The sequence below is a fragment of the Corylus avellana genome, chromosome 2 (assembly GCF_965113065.1).
Source record: "Corylus avellana chromosome 2, dhCorAvel1.hap1.2, whole genome shotgun sequence".
In the NCBI taxonomy this organism is placed as follows: domain Eukaryota; kingdom Viridiplantae; phylum Streptophyta; class Magnoliopsida; order Fagales; family Betulaceae; genus Corylus; species Corylus avellana.
Window position 1 is genome coordinate 10,980,399 of NC_142491.1, and position 27,947 is coordinate 11,008,345.

The following is a 27,947-nucleotide window of genomic DNA, read 5'->3' on the forward strand; positions in this document are numbered from 1 at the left end:
CCCTTCTCCCAATGGGGGGTAGATATAGTAGGACCACTGCCTCGGAGCAGGGGAGGTGTGCGGTTCGCAGTTGTTGCTGTAGATTATTTCACCAAGTGGGCAGAGGTTGAAGCCTTGGTAAATATCACGGCTAAGGCAATAGAGCGATTTTTATGGAAGAATATCGTATGTCGGTATGGCATTCCCCATGCTTTTATCACAGATAATGGCAAGCAGTTTGATTGCGAGTCATTCCGAGCCTGGTGTGCCCAGCTACGAATAAGAAATTATTACTCGTCCCCAGGGCACCCCCAGGCAAATGGGCAGGTAGAGGCTACCAACAAAACAATTTTTAAGATCTTGAAGAAGAAGCTGAATGATCGGAAAGGGAACTGGGCAGAAGACCTTCCAGAAGTATTATGGGCATATAGAACAACCAAGAGAATTCCAACCGAAGAAACACCGTATGCCTTAGCATTCGGAACTGAGGCAGTCATTCCAGCTGAGGTAGGCACAGGCAGCTATCGCGTAGAGACCTTCCGATCCGAAACTAATAACGAGGGGTTACAGCTGCACTTGGATTTGCTACAAGAGAAACGGGATCAAGCCCAAGTGGCTATGGCAGCGTATCAGGCAAGAGTGACTCGTTATTTCAACAAAAAGGTCAAGCCTCGGAGCTTCAAAGTTGGAGATATGGTTCTACGTAAAGCTACTTTGGCAACCAAGGACCCAGCTGAGGGAAAGCTGGCTCCTAATTGGGAAGGACCTTATAGGGTGATTGAGTGCAAAAGAGCAGGAGCATACCACTTGGAAGATTCCAAAGGTAAGGCTCTTCCAAGGCCTTGGAATGCTGAGCACCTTAAAAAGTACTATGTCTAAAATGCTGCGATATGTAATTTGTTTGTCATTTCATTACTTTATTTTAATGAATAAAAGTATCTCGGAGTTATGCAGCATATAAGGCTCATTTGTAACCCAGACTCAGAAACCTCAAAAAAGAACTCTCCGAGACCTAACTCGGAGTAGCATAATAGAACTCTCCGAGACCTAACTCGGAGTAGCATAACTATGGGTAAAAAAAAAAAACCCTAACAAAACTCTCCGAGATTTGACTCGGAGTAGGAATCAAACTCTCCGAGATTTGACTCGGAGTAGGAACCAAACTCTCCGAGATTTGACTCGGAGTAGGAACCAAACTCTCCGAGATTTGACTCGGAGTAGGAACCAAACTCTCCGAGACCTGGCTCGGAGCAGGAATCCGACTCTCCAAGACATAACTCGGAGAAATATGGTTGTAAGATTCTTTTAATTACCTTAGGCAACAAACAAATATCAAGTTGTCTCTTCAAAATCCATATAAACGCAAAAAACTCATTTCATTAAGAAACTTGAGATATGTACAAAAGATATCAAATGGTATTACATCATTCTGCCTTAGGGGCAGAAGCAGGATTAATATCGGGAGCCTCGGCAGATACGGACTCGATAGAGTCGGCCTCGGATCGGGTATCATCAGGATCAGGCTCGGCACCTTGGCAATGTTGGTCTAAGAAAGGGTCAAAGAAAAATTCTTTGATCCCTGCTGCATCAGGCATTTGTTCTTGGCCTAGGTTGACCAGTTGAGCCATAGCAGCATCCGAACAAGGAATATCCTCGATCTTTACCCTATTGAGGTCTATCTTTCGGGCTGAGTCTTTCGCCCATTCTCGAAAGGTTTCAAAACCGAGGATGAGCCCGTCGGCCCAAGCAGAATTTCGAACCCATGAGGCAAAAGATAACTGGCGTAAATAATTTGCGTTACGACTTTTAGCCTCCCTCAGTTGAGCCCTCACCTGAACATATTTGCCTTTGAAGAACTTTAGTTTCTCCTCGGCAATCACTTTGGCTTCATTCGCTCTCACCACCAAGTTTTTCTGGCCCAAGATTTCAGCCTGAGCCAACTCTAGCTGATCCGAGACCCCCGTATGCGCTTCTCCCAGCTGGTTCAGGTCTTCTTTTATAATAGAATTGTCTTCCTGGAGTCGGTTTATTTCCGCTTGAAGACCCTCAATCTCAGCTGCCAACTCTGTGGCCTTGGACTCAGCCCTTGCGCGAGCCGCGGCCGCCTCGGAAGTTTCGGCCTCCATTATTGACTGTTGATGGCCCGAGAGCAGCAGCTCTTCATCTTGCTTAGCCACTACCTCCTTTAGCCTAGCATTTTCGGCTTCCAGACCAGTGACTAAGCTTTGGAGAGTGTTAGTTTTTGTGGCCGAGTCGTTAGCTACCTTTCGGAAGTAGCAATACAAAACCAACGACCTCATAACACCCTGTACAGGGATTGTGTCAGTATACATATATGTTAAAAAAAAAAAAATAGAGAAAGGTAGTACACTTACAGTAAGCTGGAAAAAAATCATCTGCTCTGTCATGCCCTGAGCAGAGATATCACGTTCCATTACCAGACTCTCGTGCGGAATTAGGTCCACCAACGCTAAGAAAGGATTACCCTTCAGGTCACCACTAAAGTCTGCCAGACGTCCGCCGACAGTCCAATCTACTCCTTGAGGTCTGATTGCCGAAGCGAAAGAAGATGAGGTCTCGGCAGTAGACTCCATCTCTTTAGCCGAGGCCTTCTCGGTAACCTTCGTGACAGGAGTCGGCGTCCGAGCCCTAGTAGATGTAGGACTGTGGACTTCCGGTTCAGTCTCGTCAATGGGGGAAAGAAGTCGAGCTCCTTCGACAGCTGCAGTTGGCTCCTCAGTCCTCTCACACACCATCTCCACGGAGCTATCCGAGTGCTCCACCAACTCTATATCATCCAAAATATGTTGGATATTGGAGCCCAGAGGTTGGAGCGAAAGAGATTCTATGGGGATTGCAGTCCTAGCCTCAACTCCATCCGAGGCCAAGGGAGTGGCATTTAATGGGCGTGCCGGGACAGGTTCGTTTGCCAGAAAGGCCTCAACTTCGGCAACCGGCTTCACCACAGGCCCAGGAGCAGCCTTTCGCCTAGCAGCCAGCAAACTGGCAAACTGATCCTGTACCTTCACTTCTGCTGCTTTTACCTGCTTCCTCTTCTTAGGTTGAGGGGCCTCGGGTTTGACAGATTCCACTGGCTCATCGACCAAGCATAGAGCCCTAGCTGCCCGAGGAGGAGGGTTAAGTTTTTTGGCCCTCGTATCCATTTTCAATGGTCCTGTGGTTCGGAGTTGCGGAACAGCAGGTGGATCCACTCTCCCACTTATCTTCAAAGCTCCACCGGTTTGGAGTGGTAGATTCTTCTGCTTAGGCGACTCGATTAATTTACCTTTACCTTTATCGAGTCTGGGCTTCTTCGGAGTAGCCCCCCGGGTATTAGCAGCCGGAGGATCTGAGATAATGAGTTTTGGGTCTCGGGTAATTACAGAAGCAAGTCTCTTTTTGCCTCCGCCGACACCTCCTTCTACTGCAACGAGGCCTCTCCCCTCCGAGGCCGTACTCATTAGCAGTGAATAACTCAGTAGACTTTCATGTTTTCGAGTCCACCCTAAAACGTCGTTCACACACTTCTGCTCGTGGTCGGTAAGGATTGGCTCTTTAGAAGCGTTCCCGGCAGGAACACTGGTTTCCCGAGGCACTCTTGGACCTTGGGCAACCTCAGTCGGATGGAATTCCCATTGGCCCGTTGCGAAAAAATATTTTCCCTTCCACGCATGGTTGCTGGAATACTTTCCATCTACATGGACGAATTTACCCCGTCGGGACTGAAAGTTGTACAAGCCATCGCACTTCGGGTTTTTCTGGAGCCGATATACCCATAAAAATTCTCGGGCAGTAAGGTGGTGTCCCGGTCCGAGCGCTAAGGGCCATAGTAGCACGCAGGCGTAGATAAGTCTCCAGGCGTTAGGCACAATTTGGTGGGGAGCCAGATTCAGATAGCTCAGCAACTCTCGAATGATCGGCAGAAAGGGTAAGCGGAAACCAGCACGGAACATCGTTTCGTACAGACAAACTTCGTGCGCATCAGAATGCACTATGGCACCCATCCGTTCATCATCGAATCGCAACTTTACGGATTTGGGGATAAAGCACTCCTCCCGAATTCTGGCTTCATCAGCCTTAGTTAACAACGGCCGCCAGCAGGCTGGGTAGGTGTTGCCGCCGAGGCCGTCGGATCCTGATCCCTCATCTCCAGACATGGTATATAGAAAAAGAAAAAGCTTTCGAAGAACGAAGAGAAAGCAGAAAGCTAGAACTCGAGCGAGAGACGGAGAGAATGGAAGAAGGAAAAGAGGACCATTGCGCTTTAATAAGACCGCCTCGGTAACATGCACATTAAATGCGCCGTATGGAGCAGGCCTCGGCAAGCGACACGTGGACAAACTTTATGACTAAGTTCAATATACTGATGAGGCCTCGGAATACCAACCGACACCGCCTGAAAATTTTGAAATTTAAATATTCCCTCCGAAATTTAAATTTCAAAATTTTTGCCGCCTTATTAATCCGAGACGGAGTTGGAAAAACATTAACTATCTCGGAATTTCTTTCAATAAAAGCTGGCCTCGGTTCATTCCATCAAGACATGAAATTTCTTTAGTTCTACAAACTTCGAAATTGGGGGGTAACTGTTTGGTCATGAACTAGCTTACTATTTATTGAGCAGTCCTTGGGCCCAGCCAGAGAAGGCCCAAGTCCGAGACCTACTCTAAAGGCCCAAGTCCGAGACCTAATCAAGTGATCCGAGACGAGACCTACTCATGTTATCCGAGACCACCAATCCGAGGCAACCCCTAGTTGAGACCATAAAGTCCGAGAATAACTCAGGACATTTAAGTCTCAGTAAAAGGAATAACTCTGATATCTTAAAAAGATTATGAAGTTGATCCTCTGATCTCAAGTCGCTTAAATCGTGGAAAAACTAACAGACATGATCTTTTCATTCAAATGTTTGTTTAGCCGATATCAAGGGATAAGATTCCTTAATAAGTGAGAAATCAAATTTCCTCCAATGCCTATAAATACAAGTCATATGATCAAAGCAAAGGTAATCACAACTCTCATAACTTGAGCTCTGTAGTTGTTACTGTTATCCCTTCCATTCTGACTTAGGCATCGGAGTGCTCACGCCGGCTCACCCCCGGTCACTTCGATCCTTCTTTCTTCTTTGTTGTGCAGTCAAATTGTTCGGGTGTTGGTCCAACTCAAGCTCGGCAAGCGTGCCACGTCATCTTTTGGAAAACTGTGCTTCAACAGATACAGCAATAGTATTTTCATTATCTTCTAATTCTTTTTGATGAATTTCTTGCTCATTTATGAGTTTTTCACCTAAATTATTCTCAATATTTAATAAAATAAATTACAAAAATAGAACAATAAAACCTGATTTGACAAAGGAATTATGAAGCAGTTCTTGGAGACACGGAGATGAAGAGAAAATTAGAAGTTTATCACTTAGCAAATAGGCAGAGAAGAGAGCAAAGAGGAGAGGCAGACAAAGAGAGAGCAACGGCCAAAAACTATGGAGTTATGTTTTTGGTCGTTGCCCTAGATAATAAAATAGGAAATAAATAAATAATATTTTATTTGTAATGATGAGAATTTCTCACCAAATTCTCATCATTTATAATAAATCTTTTTTTTTTCCTTTTTTTCTTGAATTATTTTTAGAATTTATAATGGGCTTATTAATTGGGGCATTATTAAATTGAGGCCTTAAATTTTGATGATTTTTTTTTTTTTTTTTTTTTTTTTTGGTCTTATTAAAAAAAATTTGGCCCTTAAAAGTTTTTTGAATTTTTATTTGTTTTTTTGGCCTTTTTAAATTGAGGCTTTATTTATATTACTTACTTATCATGATTATATGCCTTAAGTTTTTATTAAAAAAAAAAAAATTGAGCCTTAATTTTTGTTTTTGGAACTTATTAAATTGGGGGCCTAGGCGAGGCATAACTCGCCTTAGGCTTGAGCCGGCCCAGAGTTACATTAGAGGATTCAAGAAGAAGATAGGTTGGCGCTTGGTGTACGTCTCTTTCTCTCTCTCAGAATTCATTTTTAAAATTAATGATAAATCTTATATGTTTCTCGTTTTAAAGCGCTGCTAGAGATTTTAGTTTTGTAATTTTTTTTTTCTTTTCTTTTCGTACTGCAAGTTATTTTTTCCCTCGTTTTATTTTGGCACAATATATATAACTGTAATTTGATAATATAACTCTAACTAAAACAGAGGTTGTGTTTAAGAGATATTTCTTTTCTTCTCTAAATTTTTGTTGAATTAATTTGGAGGGTATTATTGAGGAGCTTGAGCTTGACAAAATGCTAATACTGATCTCAATTTATGGGTATTATTTTTACATTCATTTCTTGTGGTGTCAAACTCCATGTTTATCAAGAGATATGTGTGTGTTCTATCGTGCTAATGATAATTGAAATGCCTAATTGTGCTAATTCTTGTTTGAAATGAGCTTAATGATTTGGCTTTAATTCGTTTCATGTAGGTAAAAAATTCAACATGGTTAGAAGGAAAGATTCATTTCGGGAGTATGCAATGGATTTAGAAAATGGTCATTTTTCTTGTAATTTTTGTAAACAAGATTTTCCGGGGGGGGGGGGGGGGGGGTTGTGAAGGGGCATTTCAAGAATTAAATCACATTTGTCTGGAGTTAGAGGCGTGATATTCAAATTTGTCAACAAGTACCTGAAGCAATTAAGTTAGAAGCACAACAATTAATTATGACGGCAGTGATGAGGTCAGTTCAACAAAAGATATGCTTTCTAGAAAGTATCCTTGGATTTACCAAACCCCGTGTGCTACTCGCGGGATTGAATCACTCTTCAGAAAAATATATTACGTTCCTTATGTGCAAAATATAATTTCAGTAGCTGAGTGGATTGTCTTATATATTTATACGCATAAAGTTAATGTGTCGTTAAGAAGCGTACACAAAAGGAAAGATTTTAATGCTTCTCGGTTTTTCATGCTCAAATCACTTTTAGAAGTTGAAAGTGAATTGCAAGCTTTGCAGGTATCTATTGTAACGTTGTCTAGTGATTGGGGGAAGCCACTTAGTGACAAGCAGATGGCAGAACTTTTTAGAGGTGCAAACTTTATTGATTATGCTATTCGTTGCAAATAATTTTGGCGCCGAGGGAAAATGGTAGCACAAGTTATGCAGCCACTATTTCAAGCTCGTTGTTTGGTTCATTGTGATGGCCCAACATCAGAGATGATGGAAAGAGTACAAGATGCATTTAAGCAATCTTGTGACAGCAATCATGTTGTTTATGATGTTATATGGACAAGTTTAAATGAAGTTCGATGTGATATTATTCGTCCAGTACATGCAGCTGCTGCCTTTTTAAATCCTATTTAGATGTGTAGTGAGAAATTTAAGGAGAATGTTGAAATGACCGATGGTATAAACTATATGGTGGAACAATTAGTTGCAGTGGAAGAGAAGGAAACTTTCATGAGCCAAAGTACAACTTTACCGCATGAAAGTGTCAAGCTTGTTCACAACTCAAGCCATTTTAATGCTAAAAACATTCCATCCTCGTAAGTTCAATCAATTTTGTTTCTTTCGTTGGTAAAACCTATATATTTATGCTGTTCTTTTAAATTATGCAGGAATATGGTGGGAATTTTATGGCAATCATCTCCCTGTATTACAAAAATATGTCATTCGGATCTTGAGTCAACCTTGTAGCTCTTCATTATTCAAGAAATATCCGCTAGATGATCGTGAATTTATACTGAATACAACGATAATGGATAGGTATAAATCCCTGGAAACAAAAATGATAGAGCCAATCATTCTTGACAAACTTGATGAAATTTCTGATGACGAATGGAATGATGGATGGAGTGATGAATATTATGAAGGTTCATTTGATGAATTAACTGAGAGTTATGAGGATTACCTAATAAAGGATCCAACTGGTTCATGGTTGGATTACTGGCCCAAGATGTGAATCCAATCATCAAAGTAAGAAACTATTACCTTCTTGTTTGTAGCATTAACAAAGACACAAATTTGCTTTTTATTTTATAATTTTTTGCGGATACTTTTTTGTCACTTAATGTGATAAAATGATGTTTTCTGATCAATCAATGTTATCTTGTACTAGTTTTATATTTTCTAATATGTTTTGATTAACTTATAATTTACTAGGTTTATTGTGAATGTGTTTTTTTGGCACTGGCCTAGGGCTGGCCGGCAAAACAGGTACGTGGCACGTACCCATTTATTCTATGCATGCTTTTTTTTATAATAAGATTTTAGATAATTCATGCATCTAATCTAAAATCTTATTATAAAAAAGCATGCATAGAATAAATAGGTACTTGTCAAGTACCTGTTTTGCCAGCCCTACTATAAATATAGTTGAAAGCTTTTCAATATAGACAAATCGTCTTATGTTTTCTTAGCATTGTTTCGTACGGTAATGCTCATTATGAAAGTAAGATTATTTGAGTTTGTGAATTAGTTCCTTGTAATATAACCTGCATTCAATAATTCATTTAGATGAATTTGTCGGTTTCTATTTAAATCTAGCATGCTTGTTGAGATCCTACCAGAGTCCATTGCCTAGTTGAATTCTTTTTAGAAGATGCATTTGAATTCCTTGTATCTAGACTTTTATGTTTGCAATGTTCAATAAAGTAATTTCAATTATAAGTTGAAATTATAAGCAAGAGGTCGTCAATAAGTTTGGATTGATGTAATCACCAATCACTACATTGAAAAGAAAATACTATGCAATATGTCCCATGTAGAATACAACAATCGTATTTATTTATAAAAAAATAAAAAATAAATAAAAAACTCACAGCTATCACCATGGTTACATGGTACCACAATAAAGCAACAAGAGAAGCATACTGAAATTATTAAAGGTTTCTACATTGTTATACTACTTATATCCCATTTTTTTCTTCCAAAAAATCATATGACTTTTAAAATTATCATTGAATTTGTAATGTATTAATATAGGTTTTAATTCAATATGATTTTAAAAATCACAACACCTTTTAAGGATAAAAAATAAAAATAAAATAAAATAAAAAAGACAACATTCCTACTTATAACATTACCCAGCAATAATTAAAATACATTAATCGGATCAACAATCAACATCCAAGTATTCCATGTAACAAATAAATTCGGGTGTGTTTATACCAGGTCAAGCTTGGGTTAGCCCATCAACAAGACCTATCTTGGAAGGCCCATTATCTATATCCAAATGATCGTAGATCAATTTTTATTATTATTATTATTATTATTTTTTTTTTTTTAAGGTAATGGATCGTAGATCAAAATTAACATATTATACTTGCACCCCCAACACCCCCCCCCCCCCCCCCCCAAAAAAAAAAAAAACATTTTATGTTATGAAAATATTACATTTATTAATAGATAAGATTTTTAATATGGTAAAAAATGGATCTAATGATACAGGATATTTATGACTGAGAAACGTTTAAAGAAAATAGTTTGAAGAGCCTGTTTGGGATGTTTGAGGAGTCTAAAAGTACTTTTAAAACTCAAAAAGTCAGTTCCAAGAAAAAAGTACTTGTTTGATAAAAAAATTTAAAGTGCTTTTAATGGTCTAAAAATGATCAAAACACACTTTTATGTTTTTTGAAAGGCCAAAACACACTTTTAGCAAAAGCTTAAAAATGAAATTTTTTCCTAAAAGCTATTTTTTACTTAAAAATTCTATTTTTCAAACGCAATCCTAAACAGGCTCTAAGCCTTTCAAGTCCGAGACGTCAATTAATTGAGTGGCTTCTACAGTGACAAATGGATTTCTACAATATCAAGTTCGAGTTAAACCGAACGGGTTGTCGAATGAATTAGTTTATTTACAACCATACCATAATTGTATTGAAAGATCATATTGGGCTTAAATATATACGGCAGACCCACACTCTTGGCCGCATGCAAAGGCCCAGGCCTACAAGAAGACTCCTGAACAAGACTGGTAACACTGATTTCCTACCCGTACAAGAAATCAAATCAAAAGACATTCTAAACTACAAATCCTCTCCCACGTTTGCGACACTTTTTCCTTATTTCCTGGTAATCCGAAACAAGACTGATAGCACTCTGCGCCTAACACCGCAGTCCCAAACTTGAGCGACGAAAGCTCTGAGTCTTTCACACAATGTTAGAGACAAAGAGACAGCGTGGATCGTTCGGGGAAGCCAAAGAAATAAAAGGAAAAGAAGGGGAGAAAAATCTTCAAGGTAATCTCTTTCAACTTTAGATTTTTGTGGTGTTCTTATTGTTGTATAATATTTTGTTTATGTTTGGTGTTTGGGTTAATTTTTGATAAGATTTGAGTTTGCTGTTGAGATGGTTTTCGGTTGCTGAGAACCAAATATTCCACGAAGATGAATTTGGGGAATTAGGTACTGAGATTTGGCGATATCTATAGAACTATTTTCCAACAATTACCCAAATTCATCAATTTCTCTCTGTCAACACACACATATATAATCAATATAACAAAAGTTCTCTAAACTCTAAAGATAAAATACTAGATCGACTGAAAAGTATGCTGTACAATTGTTGTGAGGTGCAAAGTATTATAAACCTTAGCTATAATTAATTAGTATTACAATTGGAGGCCTGTTAACTAGGTAGTAATGAGATTTTGTTTTTTTTATCTTTTATTGTACTCCTCCGTGCATTTTCAAACTTATCAAAAGAGTAAATTGTTGTTTTATGTTGTGTATGTGATTGCAATTTCTTTCTTAACTTTGATACCATTTTATCTTGATGTGTGTACAAGAAGTTTTTCGAGTTATAAGGTAGAGATTTAAATCTTAACCGTCATTCAAGAATATATACTTCTCAATGCTTTTGATTTAATATGTATTTGAATTTGACCTGATCAGAGTAAAATAGAGATTAGGTTTGAGTATTCTTGTTTTTAATTTTTTTTTAATCGACAATCGCATTTAATAGAATCAAGCGAATCAAACTCTAAGACATTGTGCCCTTGATAATTGGATTGGATGAACAGAGGTTGTGTTTGATAGAGATTTCTTTACTTCTCTAAATCTTTGTTGTATTAGGAGAATATTACTGACTTAGCTTGACCTGACAATGATAATACTTTCTGTTTATGGGTGTTTTTTTGCCTTTGTGCTCTTCTTGGTTGAATTGATCTTATTAGGCTTTAATTTATTTCATGTAGGAAAAAAATTGAACATGGTTAGAAGGAAAGATTCATTTTGGGAGTATGCGGAGGAATTGGAAAATGGTTTTATTTGTAAGTTTTGTGAAAAAGGTTTTGATGGGGGTATTTCAGCAATTAAATCACATTTGTCTGGGGTTGTTGACCTTGAAGCAATCCAGTTAGAAGCAAAACAAGCACTACTAGTGATTGACACCCCCATTAAGGGATCTAAAAATGTGCCAGCGTCAAGTAATGTTCTAGAGTGTGAAAGTTTTTCAAGTTCCTCATCATCACATATGCCAAATCTATGTAAGGGGCAAGATATGAGTATTTCAAGAACTAAATCATATTTGTCTGGGGTTAGTGACAGTGACAGTGACATTGAGATTCAAATTTGTCTACAAGTACCTGAAGCCGTTCAGTTAGAAGCAAAACAAGCAATTGACAATCCCACTAAGAGAGCTAAAAATGTGACAGCGTCAAGTAATGTTCTAGAGTGTGAAAGTGTTTCAAGTTCCTCATCGTTTCATATGCGAAATCTTTGTATGGGACAAGATAGGAGTATGGTGGATAAACAACTTGCTAAGTTCATCATGTCATCGGGAATTTGTTTGGATGCCATCCGATCACCCCTTTTCAAGGACTTTGTGAATGGCATTGCTGAACATGGTCCTAGTTATGAATTACCAAGTTCTCTAACTCTCAAATCCCAGTTGATTCCAGATATCAAGAAAGAAGTTGAGGAATATGTTAGCAATGTCGTAAGATATTCAGTTAAAACAGGTTGTACCTTGATGTACAATATATGGACTAGGAAATCGTCCAATACGCCAATTTTCATCTTCGTGGGTATCTTTGCATATACACCAATAGAAGTGGCATGCATGGATCCACCTGATATAATGCCCCTAGACATTCGTTATTTTGAAGAAACTGTGTCTTCCATCATGGAGTTAATTGGGCCTACAAATGTTGTACAACTTATCATTACTAATGATAATTATGATGATGGTGGTACCGAGCATAACATTGATAATGACAGTCATGGCAACAGTGAGAAGGTAAGTGAGACTAAGGATATGCTTTGTAGAAAGTATCATTGGATTTACCAGACCCCGTGTGCTACTCGTGGGATTGGATTACTCTTGAGAAAAATATATAATGTTCCTTTTATATATAATACAATTGAAGTAGTGAAGTGAATAGTTCTATATATTTACAAGAATAAAGTTAATGTGTCTTTAAGAAGAGTACACAAAAAGAAAGATGTTATTGCTTCCCATTTTGTCCTGCTCACATCACTTTTAGAAGCTGAAAGTGAATTGCAACCTTTAGAGGTATCTATTTTAACGTTGTGTAGTGGTTGGGGAAAGCAAATTAGTGGCTAGGAGCTGGCAGAAATTTTAAGAGGTGCAGAATTTATTGATTATGCTATTTGTTGCAAAGAATTTTGGAGGTGAGGGAAAATTGTAGCACAAGTTATGAAGCCACTATTTCAAGCTCTTTCTTTGGTTCATTGTGATGGCCCAACATCGGGATACTTATATGAGATGCAGTTAAGCAATGTTGTGACAACAATCATGTCCTTTATGATGTCATATGCAACATTTTGAGTGAAGTTCGAGATGATATTATTCATCTAATACATGCAGCTGCTGCCTTTTTAAATCCTATTTACATGTGGAGTGAGAAATTTAAGGAGAATGTTGAAATGATGGATGGTGTAAGCTATATTTTGGAAAATTTGGTTGCAGTGGAAGAGAAGGAAGCTTTCATGAACCAAGTACAACTGTACCTACCGCATGAAAGACTCAAACCTGTTCACAGTTGAAGCCATGATGATGCTAGAAACATCTCATCCTCGTGAGTTCAGTTAACTTTGTTTCTTTATTTGGTAAAAACTTATATATTTATGTTATTCTCTTGAATTGTGCAGGAATATGGTGGGAATCTTGTGGCAATCATCTCCCTGTATTACAAAAATATGCCATTCGGATCTTGAGTCAACCTTGTAGCTAGTTCTTCATTATGCAAGCGATATGAGATGCAGCAGAGTTACTTGGATGATCATGCATTTAGCGTGAATACAATGATGATGGAAAGGTATATATCCGTAGAAACACAAATGACAAAGCCAATCATTATTGACAAACTTGGTGAAGTTTCTGATGATGATTGGGATGATTGGGATGGAGATTATGAAGAGTCATTTAATGATTTGACTAAATGTTTTGACGATGACATAATAAAGGATCCAACTGGTTCGTGGTTGGATAGGTGGCCCAGGAATGGAATGGAATCACAAAAATAAATATATATATCCTTTTTGTTTGTAGGAATCAGTCGTTTCATGATTTGCTAGTTTTGCATTTTCTATTATGTTTTGTATAGCTTATAATTTACTAGGTTTGTTGTGAGCGTGTTTTTTGGCACTGCAAATACAGTTGAAAGTTTTTCAACATTAACAAACTGTCTTATGTTTTCTTAGCATAGTTTTGTAAGTTAATGCTTTTTATGAAAACAAGATTATTTGAATTTGTGACTCAGTTATAACTATTTTGAAGTGTCCAAGTTAAGTCTCAAATGGAGAGTATGCCCATTCAATAATTCATTTAGATGGATTTGTCAGTTTCCATTTAAATTTGCCATGCTTGTTCAGATGATCCTACGAGGGTCCATTGCCCAGTAGAATTCTTTTTATCCGTATACAATCAATTTTGAATTCTTCAATAACTTAATTGCAATATTTGGGCGAAATTATCAGCAAGAGCTAGTAATTTTTAATGTTATTGTTCAATTTCTAATGTTATAATTTTTGTTGGGATGTAATGATCCATCACTGCTACTTTAGTATCCTAAGAAGCCCACTAGGAAGTATTAGATCCTTGTGTGTCCATTATTAACTGGACATTATTTCAAGGGAATTAAAGTCAATTTATTTGTATTTTTTTAGAGAATATAATTCAATGCAATTGTATTTTGTGAGTTTTTTTTCCATTCACTTGTATTGTGGATACTGCCCAAATTTTATAAATAGATGTATTTTTTTTTTTCTTTTTTCCTATTAGGATTCAGTTATAAATACTTGTATTTGCCGAATGTTTACAATCAACATGTTTTCTCATATTACAATTTACAAGTGTATTTAGTTCAAAAAATTGGATAAAGCCATCTAAAAGACCTTTTATTTATTATTATTATTATTATTTTTTAAAGCCCATATATGTAATTTAAGTAAATTGAAAAACCCAAAAGAGCCTAAAATGCAAAAAGAATGTTATAGGATGTTAGTAAAACAAAATAACCCACTTGTGTGTGGTTATGGACAGATTCTTGTCCTTCTCTTCTCAAAGTGCGATGCAGAATATGGGGTATTATTTGCCCATATAGTGCGGTTTACACTTCTAATGTCATTATGCTGTTCAAATTTCTTTATGATAAAAATGAAGCATGAAAATTATGTTTTTATATAACCTATTTAATACACAGGTCATTTGGGTTAGCCCAAACATGGCCTGTTTGACCCGTTTAAAGGAAACCCTTTGACCAAATTTTTATTTTTATTTTATTAAATTGTGAAATAAATGTAAATAAAAAACATTTGTTGGGTCACTATAGGTCATGCGCTTCACCTATAATTTACTTGCTTATTAAACGGGTTAAGCGGGTCCGCCTGACTGTGATCCAAACTCGATTATGTCAAACTCTAACCCACTAATTTCATGTCGGGCTCTCCGGTCGTGTACAAAATTGCTAGCCTTACTAGATATTATACCCTCATCTTCCTAGGTTGATGTGACGGTGTGCATAACCCTTCAATTTTTTTTTTTTTTTTTTTTAAGATGACTAATCCAAGTCTAATGGGCATTGTAAAGTTGGTAATAGTGGCCCATGGTGGACGATCGGGATATTAATAAAGGAAACAAATTTTAACTAAATTTCGCTTAAAAGACTAAGAGGTAGTTATACAATGATAGAGGAGACATCATCTGAGAAGGTGAGACAAAGAACCACCAAAATTGAATATTCTTTTAGGTCCATATTAAGATTTGAAAATTTTTATGGAAAAAAAAAAAAACTCTACAATAAGAGCTAGAAGTGCTGTGACAAAAGAGATTTGCCAGAGGTTGTATGGGTTTTTGGTAGATATAATCTCTAATAATTCAAGCAAAAGACTAAAAAAACTAAGGAACCTGGAAAAAAAACAAAAATTAAAAAAGCAATGGAGAAGAGAAGTACATGGGACCCTTCCTTTAGAGAAAGAAAAATAGGGGACCAAAACATCCCGTATTTTTGATTTAATCGGACACCTTATTTTCAACCGTCAAAAGAGAAATGGACCCACTAAAATTAACTTATATATATATATATATATATATAAAAGATCAAATAATATTTTTGATTCATTCGGATTCGGACACCGTTTGTTTCATCTTTCTATATGACACCCGTTGCATATTTACCAATTGCCCCATCCCCATGGGTTGACTAGTATAAGGACCCAACTATTCGGTTTCCCGCATTTTCCGTCTTTCTATGTATATCACCGTGGCAATGTGGCATTGCACGGGCAAATTGCACGGGCAAAAACAAATAGGGGATTGCTTCAAAACCGACGTCGCTTTTGTCACTACAAAATACAAATATTAAGAAAAAGAAGATGCATCTTCTTTCTCATTTTCTTTCTGGAAAAAGAAATATCATTAAATATTCAACATGGTATCTATCTAAAAAACTCACATCCATGGTACAACAACAAAGCAACAATAAAAGTACACTGAAATTATTGAAGGTTTCACAATTTACACCGCTGTTGGAACACCACCATTGCCCTCTTGCTCCAATGAGTTTTCGTTAGATGCTTGAGGTTCTGGTTGATAGGGTGGTTTAAAAATCTGTTGAAGCAACTCAAATATCTGCTGATATGAGCTGTGCAATGCCCTTATGAATACCAATGCACATGAAAGCAAAAGGAACACCCCAAAAGGAGGAACGAGGATGAATATTAGTAGAGAACAGGCTAGAGCACCCAAAATGTCAGAAAAAAGCATAGCCACAGGGAGGTAGTTGCTATTTGGAATTGCTTGGGTGACTCGGGAAATTGCCACCAACGCTTCTGTGTAAAAATATGCTGTTACAATGAAAGCCGACATGGTTGTAGGATGCATGTCGTATGGAGATCTGCCTGAGTTTTGATACTTTATTTGGATAAGGGCAAGCAACGTTGCAATCTGAAATTGACGATCGCCCTTCACGTATCCAGTGTCTGCTTGCTCACTATCAAAACCAAAAAAGAAAATGATCAGAATGTTTACTTCAAAAGAAAAGAAAATGATCATGTAGATGTAGGTAGGATACTAACACTACTTTGCTGGTTAATCACAGTGAAAATTGAGTGCAGAAATGATAGAGAGCGAAAGGCCAAAGAGAAGAGAGAAATTTACACAAACCTTTCACGATTGCCCATGTTGTTTGCCTCCATTTTCTTCTATATTCTTGCTCTCTTCTGTCTGCGAGTGAAGGATTTTGGTGAATTGGTTGTAGGAGCTGCTATTTCCCATTTAGACGCTGGCTTTATATAATAGTGGGGGTGGGGGGGACAGGAATTGGCGTGGCACACCCTCTTCGAAATCCAACAATGCGTATAAAAAGTCATCATATTGAGACGGGCGTATTAAACGGCCTTCCCGCATTTTATAAATCATTCGGGTTCGGGAGACACCCGTATTGAAAGAAAAGATAACATCTCAACTATCATTCAGATTCTCTCAACCCAAGACACCCGTATTTTCACCATTACTTGATTCATTCGGACACGTTGGTTTCAACTTTCAATTGTCAAAAGAAAAGGACCCACTCCCTCAAATGAACATACATAAGATTCTCTTTTTGTTTATAGCACTTTACGACGCAGAAAGTCTCATGTTCTGGTATATTGATTTTTATTTTTTTTAACTGATTTATTGATATTAAATCGCGGGTCTCCCTGATTGTGACCCCAATTCGATTATATCAAATCTTAACTTGCTAATTTCGTGTTGGGCTCTCGAGTCGTGTACAAAATTACTACCCTACAAGATATTACACCTTCATCTCATTAGGTTGATGTGACAGTGTTCATCAACTCTTAATATATATATATATAATCCAAAACTAATGGAAATTGTAAAGTTTGTTATAGTGGCTCATGGTGGACAATGTTGTTATTGATAATGAAGACAAATTTTAACTTAATTTTGCTTGAGAGACTAAGAGATAGTTATACAGTGGCGGAGGAGATCTCATCTAAGGCGGTGAGGCGGGAAACCACCGAAATCGAATATTTTTTAGGTCCATATTAGGGTCTTAAAATTTGTATGGACAAAAAATACTCTAAAATGAGAGCTAGAGGTGCTGTAGAGGTTATGGGTTTTTGGTAGATATAACCTCTAATAATTCAAACAAAATACTAGAAAAACTAAGGAACAAGGAAACATAAAAAATAAAAAATAAAAAATAAATAAAAAAAGGGGAAGAAATGAAGAAGAGAAGTACGTTAGAGTTGTGGTGGAGAGTTGTCGATCTCCACCCTTTAGAGGGAGATATATATATATTAATTGGTGTGGCGAGACTTTGGGAGAGAGAAAAATAGAAACATCTTGTATTTTTGACTCATTTGGGACAACGTATTAAACGGAGAATTATATATTCTGAGTAATTTTAAGTGATCTACTTGTGTCCTACTAAGAATGATGTGGCTATTAAAATTACCATTTAAATTTAATAATGATCAATTAAAAGCTCAATCGTGATTTTAATAGTCACATCATTCTTAGTAGGACACAAGTAAAATACAAGTAGATCACTTAAAATTACTCATATATTCTTGCTCTCTTCCGTCCACCCACGAGTGAAGGATTTGGATTTGGGGAACACACTTTGCAATATATATATATATATAACAGTAGGGTCAAGGAATTGGCTTTGGAACACGCTTTCTTCCAAGCAGTTGAATAAAGCATTAAATCATTCGGGTTCTAGACACACCCGTATTAAACGACGCCCGTACTTTTGAGTTTTGATTCATTCGGACATGTTGGTTTCAACTGTCAAAAGAAAAGGACCCACTCCCTAAAATGAACGTAAGATACTAAATGCAACTGCGATTCTCTAAAATGCTACAAGTTTAAGCAAATAAAAAATAAATTTCATTATTTAATTAATATTTAAAATTAAACCAAACAAACAAATTCACACTTCATAACTTCGTTATCCACTTTATTATTCGTACAAAGTAATGCTAGAAGTAGGATTAGAATTCTCAATAGATCAAAATATAATAATAATCATTTCAAATTCAATCGTGATTTTAAAAATCAAATCACATTTACAAAGATTTAAGAGGACTTTAGTTCTCCTTCTAACATTACTCATTCATATATAAGAAGATGAAATTTCTGGAAAACCATGCATATGTACAAAATGACTAAGCTAACCCCACATTTACATTTGATACCAACATAAAATAATTTATACCATTATATGTCTGGCAAAAGTTAGAAATAATTTTTTTTTAAAAAAAAAATCATTTTCAAACATTTTCAAAACGTAACTTTGAGCTTTTTTAGATAAAAAAAAGTCAAAAAATAATTTTAAAATTTTTTTACGAAACAAACTCATTTTTTTGCATGACACAATTCATTTTAATTTGCATGACACATCTCATTCGGCAGCTATTTTAAAAGCGTGCCAGTCTTGGTTCAGAGAAGCCTGTTTTCACTCTTTTGGTCCTTTGATTACTACTCTTTAAACTACACAAATTTTCCTTAAAAAGACATGGAATAATGAGTCCGAGGACACTGGTGCGTCTCTTGCATAAGTGGCGTGTTTGGCAACACACCCTCGTTTTTCTTTTTTCTTTTTTTATTTTAAAAAGTCATCCTCTTGCTTGCCAATGCCGGCCTGCATGCTGGTTAATTGTCTTGACATGTTAATATACCATTAAACTATTTTCATTTGATGTTAGCGAAGTTGCTAAGAAGCACTCTCTTTCATTATTATACTAATTACTAAATAATAAATAAATAAGCACCTAAGCCGGCCAAAACCTTCAAATCAAAGTTTTTAGAACAGCAATCCCAAACTTTGACGGACGAGAGCTTTCATAGAAGCTTTGCTGAGAAGCTGAAAGAGGGAGAGAGGAAGAGGGTGGATCGTTCTGGGGAAGTCAGAGTACGAAAAGGAAAAGGAAAAGAAGGGGAGAAAAATCGTCCAGGTAACCTCTTTAAAATTTAGATTTTTGTGGTGGTGTTGTTGGAAGATTATGTTTGGTGTTGGATTAGTTTTTTATAAGATTGAGTTTAAATTGGATTGCATGAACCAAAGTAGGGCCGGGGTTGTGTTTCAGAGAGATTTCTTCACTGCTCTAAATTTTTGTTGCATTTGGAGAATATTATTTAGGTAGCTTGAGCCGACAAAATGCTAATACTCTCAATTTATGGGTAATTTTTTTACATTCATTTCTTGTAGTGGCAAACACCATGTTTATCAAGAGATGATGCATGTATGTTCTATTGTGTTCATGATGATTGATTTTCCTTTGTGCTCATCTTGGTTGAATTGATGCTATTTGGCTTTAATTCATTTCATGTAGGAAAAAAAATTGAACATGGTTAGAAGGAAAGATCCATTTTGGGAGTATGCAAAGGACTTAAAAAATGGTCGTTTTTCCTGGGGGTAATTCAAGAATTAAAGCACATTTGTCTGGGATTAGAGGCCGAGATATTCAAATTTGTGAAAAAGTACCTCAAACAATTCAGTCACAAGCCCGAGATGCAGTCCCTCCCACTAAGAGAGCTAAAAATGTGGCAGCATCAAATAATATTTTTGAGGGTAAGAGTATTTCGGGTTCATCATCAGTACATATGCCCAATCTATGTGAGGTACAAGATAAGAGTACAGTGGATCAACAATTGGTTAAGTTCCTCGTGTCGGAGGGAATTCGTCCTCGTGCAATTGAATCACCCTTCTTCAAAAACTTTGTGAATGGCGTTGCTGAACATGGTCCCAGTTACAAACTCCCAGATCCTCTCAATATCACATCAAAGTTGGCGCCAAATATCAAAAATGAAGTTGAGAAATACATTCAAAATGTCATAAAGGAGTCAATTAAAACAGGTTGTACATTAATGTACAAAAGACGGTGGTATCGTAAGGAATGGCTCCTGGACATCTATGATATCATTAATGATGTTGATGTTTTTGAGATCGAGCCAAGTAAGGATATGTTTTGCCGTAAGTATCCTTGGATTTACTTGACCCGATGTTCTATTGTTGATATTTTCTCTCTCTGCGAAGAAATATGTTATATTCCTGTTGTAAAGTGTACAATTACAGTAGCGAAGTGGATTGTTTTATATATTTACAAGTATAAAGTTAATATATTTGAAAAACTCTAAACAGATAAATATCACAATTTTATGCAGAATTAACGGATATTTATCAAAGCAAACAATCATCAAAATATGAACAATCACACACAGATTTTGGTAACGAAGATGAAACCTTTTAGAAAACGTTCTAAAAGTAAAACCTCTCCGGAGCAGCCAAATTCAGGAAATCACTATCAAAAGATTATCCAGAGATTACAGACACTAGGAACACTTACAACCCTTTGCAAGACCTTGACTCTGTAAGATCGACAAGCCTCCAACTTGTCTCCTCGCTCACAATCTTCTTCAACGTGATTCTCCTTTATCGGCCATTCCGATAGACTTCAATTAAGCACACAATCAAAACTAACAAAAATCCTCTAAGAGGAATCAATTTGGCTCACAACAAAATAATCACTCAAGCACAGCCTCACACGAACTCTCTAGGGGTGAAAATTCGTACCATCTCTTCTATAATGATGTATATATACCCCTAACAAAACCCTAGACCTAACCCACTTAAAATCATGTTTTTTAGCCTAAAACTTACGGGGTGTCCAGACAGGGCCTTGCGGAGCAAAATTTTAGCTTCTGGAAATGCGGTCCGGACTGGGCATGCAATCAGCATTCTGGAAATGCTGTCCAGTCTTGATCAACAGCTCCGATCGACTGGCGTTTGTGGTCCGATTGAGTTAAAAAATTTTCAAGGACGTTCATAACACATGAATCTACATTATGAACGGTGGAGATTGGATTATGAGCATTCTATATCAGTGTTTGAGCTCGTAAACAGTAGCCTCTGCATTTTGGAACTGAATTAAGCCAACACAAGAACTAACAAACTCCCCCTTTGGCAATTCAGTGACAAAACCAAAATGCCGAGTCAATCTCATCTTCTCCCCATATTTACTCTCCCTTTTTGTCATAGAATATATGACAAAAGATCTTCATGTTTTCTGAAATACTTCACAAAATACATCAAGGCATATGTGGAACAAAAAGACATAAATAAAACTAAAAAAAAAAAATGACGTAGAATGTGTGATCATAAATAAACATCAGCAAAACTCCCCATCAATGTATGACTCAATTAACAACAAGAAACTGGAAATGCAAAACATGTTTCTCCCCCTCAAAAGTCAAATGAACACACATGATATACACATCAATAACTAATGTATTGCACAATGAATATCCCAAACATACTCCAAAGATGCAAAATATACATGAGACTAGAAATGACAAGAAACTCATATTGCTTAACCCAAGCAAAGAAAAATGTTTCATTCAACCCTTGCTTGTGTGGTGTGTGTGTAAGCTATCCAAAGAGAAAAATTTTCAACTTACAAAATGAGGAGAAAGTTTCACCACCATGAGGTTTTGACAAGTATATCAAATCAAAAGTCAAACATTATCATACTAGGGCCTAGCCACTCTCATCCTATACATTTCTCTTTGTAAAATATTTTGCACAAGTTTGACACAGTGAAATAAATTCCTTTTGGAATATGATATTTTGATTTTATTTGTTTCACTATTTTGTTTATTTTTCTCTTTGATAAAGTGTCCTTAAACTTTTGGTGCTTATCACAAAAGAGAAAGCAGGAATTTTTAAGCCCTAGGTTCAACTAGCATATGGTCAATTTGAATAATATGACTAGTCAAAAACCTCATATGGTTACCTAACAAACCTCACAAATAAAGTGAAACAAAACCTCAATTTAAGCTTAACTGTGCACAAGAGATAAAGTATAGGCAAAATGTACCACATAAGCTCAGGCTTTAGGTAAACACAAAAACAAGTCCATTGACACAAATTTTCATCTCATGCATATTAAGAACATTCCAAGACACAAGGAATTAAATTCATAAAAAGCAACATGAGAAATTAATGAACAATCTAAGTGCATAAGACAAAATAAAGAGAAGAAAAACAAAAAAAAAAACAAAAAAACCAAAGTAAAATATTTTTGTCTTTTTGTTATTTTTCACAAAAGAAATGCACACAAACAAAATACAATTTCAAAACAAAATAAAACAAAAATGCAATGAAAAACGAAAAACAACATGCTCTAGGATATGCAAAGATATGCAAGAAAATCAATCCTAGGCATGTGGGTGACTCACCTAACATAAGGTGAGATTATCACCACTTCCTTCAAGGGGTGAATGGTATTATCCTTCCTAACCCAAACTTGAGAAATCTTAGGTCTAGACTTATGACTTTGCTCAAACTTATCTAGCCTAGATAGCACTTCTCTCATCATTATGACCAAACCCTCACTTTCTTTCCTAGAATAAGAATTTTCATTTATATGCACATGAGGTTTCAAATTAAAACAATGAAGTCAAATGTGACCCACTTTACCACAGTGATGACATGTGGGGACAAACCTTTGAGAAGGTAATTTTCTAGGAGGATGCAAGACTCTAGGTGTAGGGTAAGATACATGAGGCTCAATGTAGATTTTTTTACCTTTCTTACCTTGAAGAGTCGGAGCAACTACTTGCTTTTCTTCACTTGAAGATTCTTCTACTTTCACCGGTTTAACAAAAACAGTCTTTAAAGTAGAAGCATGGTTAGAAGACAAAGAAGCAGTTTTATCAAATCCTAAGTCAGATCTGTCGCTAGAATACTTTTGAATATGCAACATTTTATCAAGCTTTTCACTAGAGAATTTACTCAAGTGATTTCTAGATGCAATCAGATCATTTTGAAGGGATTTATTTTTAGCAATTAACACATGATTTTCAGATTTGAGAGTATTGCAAACAGCATGTGAATTACTCAAAGATTTCAACAAATTATCTCTTTCAAGCTCAAGATTCTTAAAATCCTTAACAATTTTCAAGTTAGTATTTCTAAGCATATAAAACTTTTCCATTAAATTGTTAAAGGAGTTTTGAAGATCATTAACCCTATTTGATTCATTATCAGAGGCAAACTGAGCATCTGATTGATTAGAATCATCAGAATCATAGGATGCAACAAAAGCCATATAATTAGGAGTTTCTTTCTCATCGGTGTCACTCAAGGTAATATTGAAGGCTTTTTGGTCTTTTGGCTTATTACTCTTGAGGTTAGCACAATTCTTTTGCATATGACCATAGCCAGAACACTCATAACATTTTGGATCACGTGGGTCTCTTTCATTTCTATCATGAGTACTCTCTTTTTGTTTTCCAAATTTCTTGGAAATTCTATGTTCATTTCTAAAATACCTTCTAGCTATCAAGGCAAGTTCCTCTTCATCTGGTGAATCCTCATCAGATAACTCATCAGAGTTCTTCCTAAGAGTTCTAAGGGCAATATCCTTATTTTTCCTAGGTTGAGGCAAGGAAAACTCATAAGTTTGAAGAGCACCAATTAACTCTTCTATCCTCATGGTATTAAGATCAATGCATGACTCAATAGCAGTTACCTTCAATCTGAATCTTTCAGGGAGTGATCTCATAACTTTTCTAATAAGCTTAGTGTCAGAAACTTTTTTTTCCTAAAATTATCATGGAATTTCTAATTTCACTAAGTTTACCAAAAAATTCATTGAATGTCTCATCCTCTAACATTTTAATATCCTCAAACTGAGAAACTAACATTTGAAGTTTTGAAGCTTTAACAAGATTAGTTCCTTCATACGTAGTTTCTAGGATCTCCCATGCATCCTTGGCACTATCACAATTTGAAATTCTGGAGAACTCAGTTTGTGAAATTGCCAAGCATAGAGCATTCATAGATTTATCATTCGCCATACGAGTTTGTTTTTCAACATTAGACCATTCAGCTATCGGCTTATCTAGAGCTTTAAATCCAGATTCAATGACATGCCAAACATCTATAGATTTTAAAAAAAATCTCATATGGGACTTCCAATAGCCATAATTTTGATCCATCAAAATTAGGCACAGTGTTAAGGGTTTGAGACATCTTAAACAAGAAACAAAGATCAGACTTAGGAATTTAATCCTTCACGGAGTGAACCCGCTCTGATACCAATTGAAAAACTCTAAACAGATAAATATCACAATTTTATGCGGAATTAACGGATATTTATCAAAGCAAACAATCACCAAAATATGAACAATCACACACAAAGATTTTGGAGACGAAGAGGAAACCTTTTAGAAAACGTTCTAAAAGTAAAACCTCTCCGGGGCAGCCAAACCCAGGAAATCACTATCAAAAGATTATCTAGAGATTACAGACACTAGGAATACTTACAACCCTTTGCAAGACCTTGACTCTGTAAGATCGACAAGCCTCCAACTTGTCTCCTCGCTCACAATCTTCTTCAACGTGATTCTCCTTTATCGGACCCTTCCGATAGACTTCAATTAAGCACACAATCAAAACTAACAAAAATTCTCTAAGAGGAATCAATTTGGCTCACAACAAAATAATCACTCAAGCACAGCCTCACACGAACTCTCTGGGGTGAAAATTTGTATCGCTCTCTTCTATAATGATGTATATATACCCCCAACAAAACCCTAGACCTAACCCACTTAAAATCATGTTTTTTAGCCTAAAACTTACGGGGTGTCCGGACAGGGCCGTGTGGAGCAAAATTTTAATTTTTGGAAATGCAGTCTGGACCCGGGGAAGGGTGGTCCGTACCGGGCATGCAATCAGCATTTTGGAAATGCTGTCCAATCTTGATCAACAGCTCCGATCGATGGGTGTTTGTGGTCCGATTGAGCTGAAATTTTGTAGGGATGTTCATAACACATGAATCTACATTATGAACAGTGGAGATTGGATTCTGAGCATTCTATATCAGTGTTTGAGCTCGTGAACAGTAGCATTTACATTTTGGAACTAAATTAAGCCAAAACAAGAACTAACAATATTGTTAAGAGTGGTACACAAAAAAGGATGGTTTTATTGATCCCGATGTTTTCAAGCTTATGTCACTTTTAGAAGTTGAAAGTGAATTGCAAAATCTGGAGGTATCTATTGGAACGTTGTCTAATGAATGGGGGAAAGCCACTTAATGACCCACAAGTGGCAAAATTTATGCAAGAGACAAAGTTTATTGATTATGCTATTCATTCCAAAGAATTTTGGAGACAAGGGAAAATGGTAGCACAAGTTATGCATACACTAGTTCAAGCTAATTGTCTGATTTATCATCATGATGGCCCAACATTAGGATACTTATATGAGATGATGGAAAGAGTAGAAGATACAGTTGAACAATATTGTGAGAGCAATGCCGTCCGTTATGATGATATATGGAAAATTTTAGATACGTTACAAAGTGATATTATTCATCCAATATACGCAACTGCTGCTTTTTTAAATCCTATTTACATGTGTAGTGAGAAATTTGAGAATGATTAAATGGAGAATGGTGTAAATCATATTCTGGAAAATTTAGTTGCAGTGGAAGAGAAGGAAGATTTCATGAAGGAAGAACAAATATACCGCATGAAAGACCCAAACGTGTTCACAGCTGAAGCCATGCTGATGCTTAAAACATACCATCATAGTGATCAGTTCAGTATATTCTGTTTTTTTTTTTTTTTTTGTTAAAACTTATATATTTATGTTATTCTTTTGAATTGTGCAGGAATATGGTGGGAACGTTATGGCAATCATCTCCCTGTATTACAAAAATATGCAATTCGGATCTTGAGTCAACCTTATACTTCTTCAATAGTCACGGGACATTGGTTGGACATAAGGGACACTGATAATGATGATACATTTAAGGTTATAAGATCTCAACTGATACCATATAAGATCTCGAAATTTGATGAGTATAGAATGCGAAATAATATGAAATGAAGGAAATAGAGAAAGATACAAAGATTAAGGTGGTTCGGCATATAGCCTACATCTACATATCCATACACTAAAGCCTCAATAGGCTACTTATTTCCTTGATTATATAATCTGAGTACACAGCTCTATTTATAGAGCTTTACATGTGATTTGAAATATTTCAAATACAAAGATATCCCTTAAATCAGGATTAACAAATATTATCTAAATCCCTTGATTTAGGGAATACAAAATCAACATTTATTCTAACGGATTCATATCCTTAACATACCCTGCAAGATGAACGGTACGTTAGCAATCGTTGATCTTGAACATATCGAGTGGCTGGAGTTGATGGCACCTGATTTGAAATATCAGTTGCTCTTGAACTTGAACTTCGGCGACTATGGTCGGGATTTGAACATCGGCAACTTTTTGACCGGCATCGGTTACTTTGACTGGAATTTTGACATCAACAACTTTTGGCCGAAATTTTGACATCTGCAACTTTTGGCTGGAATTTTGACATCTACTACTTTTGGCTGGAATTTTGACATCGGCTACTATGGCCGGAATGAGCCAACTATGTGCTTGAAATAGGCCATAATGGGCCAAAACATCTGTCTCTTTGAACTTCTTTTTTTTCTTTCTTTTTTTTTGCCTAGCCCGCCTTGCCTTTCACGTATATATATATATATATATATGTATATATATATATATATATATATACATATATATATATATATATATATATATATATCTTTCTTTTGATGTCATTTTTATCTCTTCTCCATGAACCAAAAAACTTCCATTTTTCTTTTTTTTTTTTTAGGCAAGCAATGGAGATCGTTTTCTTCTCTGATACATGTTAAATCAGAGAGAAAACTATGAAGTAAAAAAAATAAAAAAATTGCAATCAACGATCTAACAATTGACATTAGCCTGTTAGCTCTGATACCATATAAGATCTCAAAATGTGATGAGTATAGAATGTAGAATAATTTGAAATGAAGGAAATAGAGAAAGATACAACGATTAAGTTGGTTCGGCATATAGCCTACATCTACATATCCACACACTAAAGCCTCAATAGGCTACTTATTTCCTTGATTATATGATCTGAGTACACAGCTCTATTTATAGAGCTTTACATATGATTTGAAATATTTCAAATACAAAGATATCCCTTAAATCAGGATTAACAAATATTATCTAAATCCCTTGATTTAGGGAATACAAAATCATCATTTATTCTAATGGATTCATATCCTTAACAAAGGTGAATACATTGATGATGGAAAGGTGTAAATCCCTAGAAGCACAATCGACCAAACCAATCATTTTCGAGGAACTGGGCGAAGTTTCTCATGATGCTTATGATTGGGAAAATGAAATAGATTTATCATCTTATGCGTCTAGCAGTCAAATCGATGACATAATAAAAGATGACATACTGAATGATCCAACCGGTTCAAAGTTTGCAACGCGGTATTTCGACTTCATCGACTTGTATGATGATTAAGTTTACTAGTCAATCTATGTTATCTTCTACTAGGTTTACATTTTCTACTATATTTCGATTGACTTATAATTTACTAGGTTTCTTGTGAATGTGTATTTTTTATTTTTGGCACTACAAATACAGTTGA

At 36.2% G+C, this 27,947-nt stretch overlaps 1 non-coding gene and 2 pseudogenes across 1 annotated transcript; all 3 read left to right on the forward strand.

The window, feature by feature from the left end:
* Positions 1–6,448: 6,448 nt before the first annotated feature.
* LOC132172169 (uncharacterized) lies at positions 6,449–8,071 on the forward strand (annotated as a pseudogene).
* A 1,895-nt stretch (positions 8,072–9,966) lies between these two features.
* On the forward strand, positions 9,967–13,664 carry LOC132188359 (uncharacterized). The gene is made up of 3 exons (XR_015911411.1): positions 9,967–10,186; positions 11,143–12,987; positions 13,061–13,664. It is a non-coding gene; the product is annotated as an uncharacterized LOC132188359 (transcript).
* Positions 13,665–19,509: 5,845 nt separating this feature from the next.
* LOC148587303 (uncharacterized) lies at positions 19,510–27,820 on the forward strand (annotated as a pseudogene).
* The last annotated feature ends 127 nt before the right edge of the window (positions 27,821–27,947 follow it).